Source organism: Choloepus didactylus, chromosome 4 (assembly GCF_015220235.1).
Source record: "Choloepus didactylus isolate mChoDid1 chromosome 4, mChoDid1.pri, whole genome shotgun sequence".
NCBI lineage: Eukaryota > Metazoa > Chordata > Mammalia > Pilosa > Megalonychidae > Choloepus > Choloepus didactylus.
In genome coordinates this window covers 186,799,396-186,808,330 of record NC_051310.1, presented here as the reverse complement: position 1 = coordinate 186,808,330, position 8,935 = coordinate 186,799,396, and positions in this window count along the sequence as shown.

The following is an 8,935-nucleotide window of genomic DNA, read 5'->3' as shown; positions in this document are numbered from 1 at the left end:
GGGTGAGACCTGATTGGTTTTTACAGGTTAGCATGAAGCCCCAATACATCCTAGAGTAATTTGGGCAGAAAATAAACATGTATTCATAAAGCCTGCTTGAGGGACTGGGGAAAAATTGGAAATATTAAACTTCCCCATCTGGGGAATTTCTGATATTCTCGCAGGCATCAGGGACTACCATTGTAGTAGGCCAAGCCTTCAATCTTGGCACTTGCCCTTACGAAGCTTGTTACTGCAAAGGAGAGGCTATACCTACTTACAATTGTGCCTAAGAGTCACCCCCAGTGAACCTCCTTCATTGCTCAGATGTGAACTCACTCTCTAAGCCAGCACTGCAGGTAGACTCACTGACATCACCCCTGCATGGGACATAACTCCCAGGGATATAAATCTCCCTGACAACATGGGACATGACTTCTGGAGATGAACCTGGACCTGGCATCATGGTGTTGAGAAAGCCTTCTTGACCACAAGGGGGGAAAAATGAAATAAAGTGTCAATGGCTGAGAGATTTCAAATGTAGTCAAGAGGTCATTCTGGAGGTTATTCTCATGTACTATATAGATATCCCTTTTTAGTTTTTAGTGTATTCGAATAGCTAGAAGGAAATACCTGAAACTGTTGAACTGTTTTCCAGTATTCTTGATTCTGAAAGACAATTGTATAACGATATAGCTTATACAGTGTGACTGTGTGATTGTGAAAACCTTGTGGCTTACATTCCCTTTATCCAGTGTATTGGCAGATGAATAGAAAAAAGGGGGACAAAAAATAAATGAGTAATGGGGGGGAGGAATATGAAATGTTCTGTGTGTTCTTTTTCACTTTTTTAAATTCTTATTTTCACTTTTATTTCTTGGAGTAGTGAAAATGTTAAAAAAAATTGATTGTGGTGATGAATGCACAACTATATGATGAGACTGTGAACAACTGATTGTACACTTTGTAGGACTGTGTGGTATGTGACTGTATGTCATTAAAACTGCATTAAAAAAAAGAACATAGCCTTTTCTGGGATATGTAACAGCTTCAAACCACCACATCTAATAATAATTTGATAGAGATTTCCTTAAATACTTGGATCAAAATCAAAATCAAAATGAAACACAAATAAACACTCCTTTGTCTTTACAGATTATCTCTGTGTATAGGGCACTTCATCAACATTTAGCCTGGCAGTTTACAACTCTACTTTAGCCTTCCCTTCCTTACAGATCCTGAAGGTCAGTCAGAATTGAGAGCTTAGGTTCTTTTTCAGGCTTATTTTGAGCATGTATTCATGTGAGCTTCTAGATTCACTGTAATATGCAGGAGCTTTTCACAGCCCTTAATCCCCCAAGCATCTCCTTCCTTCCGAGGCTTTTCAGTCTATTTATTCAGACTGTTATCCCTTGCTCTAGGTGGCAGCAATAATACATTTGCCATTAAATTATTTAGACAAATGTCACCCCTGAAATTTCCCCAACCCAGTGGAACCTTCTCTACAGGCAAAACAAAGGTGTGCCCTTGAGCTCTTCCTTCAGGGAGCCACTAGTCAATTCAAAACATACAACTGCAATTTTTTTTAGAATAATGTCTCTATTATTCACCCTGGTGATAGTAACTGCTGTCTTCAAGCCTGCTGCCAAAACAGGGGAGGGAGAGATGGTAACAAGGTAAACTAAAACACTGCAGAGCTCTCCTACCAAAATTCCATAGTTATTTCTTTGTTAAGCATTCCCCTAGTTGTTGTAAAATTTTTATTGGGTTCCAGAGTTCTTAAAAAGTTGATTCTGGCATTTTTTTTTTTTTTTGCTAGTTTATTCATGTGGAAGTATGGAGCCTTGGAGTTCCCTACTTCATTTTTCACTCTGCCAGATTTTTATGAGATTTTAAAATTCATCTATTATTCATTCAATGGCCATAAATTGAGCTCCAGGCCCTGTTTCATATTAGGTATTTTAGTCTCTTATAAACTCAGTATTCAGTAATAATGTGATTTGACTTCACCAATAGTAGTTTGAGATCTACAGTGAGAGATGGGATATTTCAGCCCTGTGCTTAGATGGTAAACAGGATGTAGTATATTGTATTCCATAGTTTCCAAAGAAGATATATAAACTGGACAAACAGAATAGTGAAAGGGATTGAAACCATGTAATGTAAGAGATGGTTTGAGGTGCTGCAAGTTGGAAATGATGCTAGATTTTTTTATTTGTGATCCCAAGAGTTAAAGCTAGTACTAGTAGGAGGGAATTTGAGGGAAATGAATCATTTATTATCTGGATGAACTTTCTAACAGTCAAGAATGTTCAAAAAAGGGAGACATCCGTAAGTAGTAAAACCATAAAGAAAAACAGGATAATGTCACAGAGTCAGAATAGTAGTGTCTCTAAGAAGGAGGGGGTAGTTGGGGATGAGCGTCTAGAATCCTGGCAAGGTTCTGTTTCTATATGTCAGTTGCTTCATTGTTCACTTTATGAATCCTTAAAATTTTACATTTATAAATCATGCACATTTTCATATCTTTGACATATCTAATAATTAAAAATTAAAAATAATTTAAAGGCTATGTGTGGTGGGGATTAAAGATGACCATATAATCCATGAGTTGGGTGCTGTTCCCTCCCCACCTTTGACTCTTTTTTAAAAAAATTCAGTTTTATTGAGATGTATTCACATATCATACAATCATTCATGGTGTATAATCAACTGTTCACAGTAGCATCATATAGTTGTGCATTCATCACTCCAATCTATTTTTGGAACATTTCCTTATACCAGAAAAAGTGCAAATAAGAATTAAAAAAGGAAAAAAGAACACCCAAACCATCCCCCCCCAACTCTATTTTTTTTCATTTAGTTTTTGTCCCCATTTTTCTACTCATCCATCCATACACTGGATAAAAGGAGTGTGACCCACAAGGCTTTCACAATCACACTGTCACCCCTTGTTAGCTACATTGCTATACAATTGTCTTCAAGAGTCAAGGCTACTGGGTTGCAGTTGATATTTTACTTCTAGCTATTCCAATGCATTAAAACTTAAAAAGGGTTATCCATATAGTGCATAAGAATGCCAACCAGAGTGATCTCTTGACTCCATTTGGAAACTCTCAGCCACTGAAACTTAATTTTGTTTCATTTCACATCCCCCTTTTGGTCAAGAAGATGTTCTCAATCCCATGATGTCAGGTCCAGATTCATCCCCAGGAGTCATATCCTGCATTGCCAGGGAGATTTACACCCCTGGGAATCAGGTCCCACATAGTGGGGAGTTCACCTGCCAAGTTGGCTTAGCTAGAGAGAGAGGGCCACACCTGAGCAACAAAGAGGTCCTCAGGGGGGAGACTCTTAGGCAGAGTTATAAGCAGGTTTAACCTCTCCTTTGCAGTAATGAGCTTTGTAAGGTCAAGTCCCATGATAGAGGACTCAGCACGTCAAACTGACAGTCCTCAATATTTGTGAGAACATCAGCAAGAATCCAGGTGAGGAAGCCCAACACCTCCACATTTCCCCACAGCTCCTCAGGGGGGCCCTGCATATAAATTTTTATTCTCTGCCCAAATTACTTTGGGATGTGTCGCTATTTCACACTAACCTGTACAAACCTATCAAGTCTCACTTCCTATTAAAAGTTCCATGTAACTATGGTATTTGAACAAACTGTACGAGTTAAATTGTTTAGGAAATATAGATCCTGCACCAACCAAACATCTCTTCCCTTGGTCTCACATGGATGTTGAAGTTTTAAAACACAGTCAGTATCATCCTTTACCCTTTGGCCCTATTTGCCCTAGTCCTAACCAGATCTGCTTCATTCATATCTCTAGTTGAAGTCTGGACTCTTTTTCAGCTTTTTTAACAGTTGCTGTATGCACTAATACTGACATTTATACTGCCAAATTCTAGCTCTGAGTTTCAGGTGTCACACAGTTACCCAGAGTTCCAGGGGTTGATCAGGTTCTACACAAAGGGATCAGCACCTCAGAATCTGGAGATAGCCATTACAATTCAGGAATAGATGTGATTGCTGTAAGAGCTTACAATCTAGGGACCATTACAGTAAGTGTTCCCCTGATAAGCTATGCTCTAAGGTTCAGTTCTGAGTTTACATATTGTAATTAGTCCCCACCTTTGACTCTTGATTGGCCTATGACTGCTTTAACAAATACAGTACAAAAAAACAGGACTCCATGCTGTTTCTAACTCTATCCCTTAAGAGGATTGGTATGAGAACCTAAGATGGCGGCTAGGAGAGACAGGCAAAAAAAAACACCTCCATGAAAAATAGTAGATAGAAGCTAGAAAGTGACCCAGAACACCAGTTCCAGCAATGCATCAGCTGGACAAGTTCTGCTAAATGCACAGGGACCGTGTACTTGCTGAAACCGGGAGTCTGCGTTCTGAAACGAGTGACTAAGCCCCTGAATACCCAGCAGCCATGCTGCAGTGTGGGGAAACTGAGGGTTGGCATTTGGAGGTGGACTAGTTCTTTTTTAAAAAAAACCCAAAAGCAGCTGCAGATACGGCAGCGAGAACCTCACAGTGAAGCACGGCAGGAATGGGCTGTGCGAACACCTCAATATCTGGCGTGGAAGATAGCCTTTTGTGGACCCGCTGCTAATTGTCTCAGAGCAAGGAAGGCAGAGGTGAGCCAAAAGGGGAAAAAAAAACACACCCCTTGCAGCCGTCTTCCTGGTGGGCTGGAACTGCTCCTGCCCAGCACTGGAGCCACAGCCCAGAGCCATGCCAAAAAACCCAGTGTGACAGGAAGTGTTTCCAGCAACACATGTACACGCCACAATATTGGGCATGGACAATAGCCTTTCGTGCACCTGCAGTTAATTGTCCCAGAGTTGGGAAGGCAGAGCTGTGCGAAAAGGGGGAAATTAACATGCCCCATTCAGCCATCCTTTCAGCAGGCTGGGAAGGCCCCTACATGGCTCGGCGGCCCAGAACTTCCCTTGAGGGATGGTGTACACTTGTGACATAACACAACCTTCCCTCAGCAGAGGCCCTAGAAGGGCACGGCTTGGAAGAGGAACCCACTCAGAAATCCCAGGGACCATACGTCAATACCAAAGACTTGTGGGTCAGCAGTAGAGACAATCTGTGGCGAAACTGAAATGAAGGTTTAGACTCTTGCAACAGCATTAAATATCCAGGAACACCTGGGAGGTTTGATAGTTAAAGCTGTCCTCCCTCCCCAACTGCTCAGATACACGCCCCACATTCAGGGCGGACAGCACCAACAACATACCCAAACTTGGTGCACCAATTGGACCCCATAAGAATCAGACCTCCAGACACCACAAAGACAAAGTTGGGCAGAACTGACTTGAGGGGAATAGGTGACTCGCAGACGCCATCTGCTGGTTAGTTAGAGAAAGTGTACACCACCAAGCTGCAGATCTGACAAATTAGAGATTTGTCTTTGAATAATGCTACATATCCTCAAAGAACCCTATCAAGTAAAGCAAATGCCAAGAGGCCAAAAACAACAGAAAATTTTAAAGCATATGATCAAACCAGACGATATGGATAACCCAAACCCAAACACCCAAATGAAAAGATGAGAGGAGACACAGTACTTGCAGCAATTAATCAAAGAACTAAAGTCAAACATGAGAGCACGGCACAGGATATAAAGGACATGAAGAGAGCCTAGAACAGCATAAAGAAGAAATTGCAAGAGTAAATAAAAAAATAGATGATCTTATAGAAATAAAAGAAACTGTTGACCAAATTAAAAAGATTCTGGATACTCATAGTACAAGACTAGTGGAAGCTGAACAATGAATCAGCGACCTCGAGGACCACAGAATGAAAAATGAAAGAACAAAAGAAAGAATGGGGAAAAAAATCAAAAAAATTGAAATGGACCTCAGAGATATGATAGATAAAATAAAACATCCAAATATAAGACTCATTGGTGTCCCAGAAGGGGAAGAGAAGGTTAAAGGTCTAGGAAGTGTATTCAAAGAAATTGTTGGGGAAAACTTCCCAAACCTTCTACACAATATAAATTCACAAAGCATAAATGGCCAGCAAACTCCAAATAGAATAAATCCAAATAAACCCACTCCAAGACATATTCTGATCAGACTCTCAAATACTGAAGAGAAGGAGCAAGTTCTGAAAGCAGCAAGAGAAAAGCAATTCACCACATACAAAGGAAACAACATAAGACTAAGTAGTGACTACTCAGCAGCCACCATGGAGGGGAAAAGGCAGAGGCATGACATATTTAAAATTCTGAGAAAGAAAAATTTCCAACCAAGAATACTTTATCCAGCAAAACTCTCCTTCAAATTTGAGGGAGAGCTTAAATTTTTCACAGACAAACAAATGCTGAGAGATTTTGCTAATAAAAGTCCTGCCCTACTTCAGATACTAAAGGAGACCTACTGACAGAGAAACAAAGAAAGGAGAGAGAGATATGGAGAAAGTTTCAGTACTAAAGAGATTCACTATTGGTTCATTAAAGGACAATAAGAGAGAGAGGGAAAAAATATATCTGACAAACATAAACCAAAGGATAGGATGGCTGATTCAGGAAATGCCTTCACAGTAATAACATTGAATGTAAATGGATTAAACTCCCCAATTAAAAGATATAGATTGGCAGAATGGATCAAAAAATATGAACCATCAATATGTTTCATGCAAGAGACTCATCTTAGACACAGGGACACAAAGAAATTGAAAGTGAAAGGATGGAAAAAAATATTTCATGCAATCTACAGCCAAAAGAAAGCAGGAGTAGCAATATTAATCTCAGATAAAACAGACTTTAAATGCAAGGATCTTATGAGAGACAAATAAGGCCACTACATACTAATAAAAGGGGCAATTCAACAAGAAGAAATAACAATCATAAATGTTTATGCACCCAATCAAGGTGCCACAAAATACGTGAGAGAAACACTGGCAAAACTAAAGGATGCAATTGATGTTTCCACAATAATTGTGGGAGACTTCAACACATCACTCTGTCCTATAGATAGATCAACCAGACAGAAGACCAATAAGGAAAATGAAAACCTAAACAATCTGATAAATGAATTTGATTTAAAAGACATATATAGAACATCACATCCCAAATCACCAGGATACATATTCTTCTCTAGTGATCACAGAACTTTCTCCAGAATAGACCATATGCTGGGACAAAAAACAAGCCTCAATAAATTTTTTAAAAATGAAATTATTCAAAGCACATTCTCTGACCACAGTGGACTACAATTAGAAGTCAATAACCATCAGAGACTTAGAAAATTCACAAACACCTGGAGGTTAAACAACACACTCTTAAAATAAATGGTTTATAATGTAGAATGTAGGGGAACTAGCAATAGAGAGCAATTAAGGAAGGGGGAACAATAACGCAATAGGAACAGATATGCTATCGTAGGTAAATTTGATGTTCCGGGAATGCCCAGGAATGACTATGGTTTTTTAATTTCTGATGGGTATGGCAGGAACAAGTTCACAGAAATGTTGCTATATTAGGTTATTTTCTTGGGGTAGAGTAGGAAAATGTTGGAAGTAAAGTAGTTATTTTAGGTTAGTTGTCTTTTCCTTACTCCCTTGTTATGGTTTGTTTGAAATGTTTTTTTATTGTATGTGTTTAAAAAAATTTTTTTGATACAGTTAATTCTAAAAAAAAGTTAATTACTAGTTAATGACAATCAATGCAATATATGATACTGGAGTGGATCTAAGAATGGAGGAGAAAAGCTCAAAGGGGGCATAAGGAAAAATTGGAATATAGAATTTAAGCTTTATATCTGTATCAATTTTAACTACAGTTAAGTTAACGATATAAGTGAATATCCTTGCTCGTAGGAAATGTACATGGAAGTGTTATGAGTTCAAGGAGTATGATATATGCAACCTGCTCTTAAATGTTCAGAAGATGATAAATGGGTAGATAGGTAATTGAGGGAGGGAGGGAGGGAGGGAGAGAGGAAGGAAGGAAAGAAGGAAGGAAGGATGGAAGGAAGGAAAGAGAAAGAAAGGTACTGCAATGGTAGCAAAATGTAAAATTGGTAGATATGGATATCTGGGGGTGGGGGGTGTTGGAGTTCTCTGTATGGGGTTTGTATTGTGTTTGCAATCTGTCCTATATCTTTGAAATTATTTCAAAATAAAAATTAAAAAAAAAAATACTACTAACTGTAAAAAAAAAAAAGAAAAAAAAAAAGAGGATTGGTAGCTTCCAGCTTGGTCTCTTGAAGCCTGAGTCACTATGTAAGAAGTCTAATAACCTGACACAGACAGACCTTAAGGGAGAAGGTCCATCCCAGCTGAGCATAGCTTTTCAGCCAATTCTGTCAAGTTGTTGGGCATCTAAATTAAGTCTTGGGCCCTCTAGATTAGACCAGCCACCAGCAAAAGTGAGGACCACAGTCAAACTGGAGCAGCAGAATTGTCCAGCAAAACTTTGCCCAAATTCCTCAACCTCATAATCATGAGATATAATAAAAATGGCTGTTATTTCAAATTACTAAGTTTTGGAGTAGCATTTTACTCACAATCTATAAATGATAGCCAAATTTAAGCAAATGTATTAAAAAGGAAAATAAGTTCTAATATTAATAGCAAACAAAGTAAAGTAAAGTAGAGAAACAAAGAGTGTTATTTTTAAACCAATGAAGTGTGCCACCTACTCTAAAGATAAAAGTCATAAATATTAACATAAATATTTATATGATCTTGGAATTAGGAGGGCCCTTAAAAAGAAAACCACCAAAGGCAGAAGCAAAAAAGGATAAGATGAACAGATTTAAATACATAAATTAAATACATGACTCTGCATGTCAAAATTATTCCACTATAAACAAAATTAAAAGATTTTTTTTTAAAGTGTGGTCACTTATACTGAGCTTCTTCCATGAATCCTACAGGAAATTGTAAAGTATTAACTAAATACTTGGTGTGTTGTTAGACT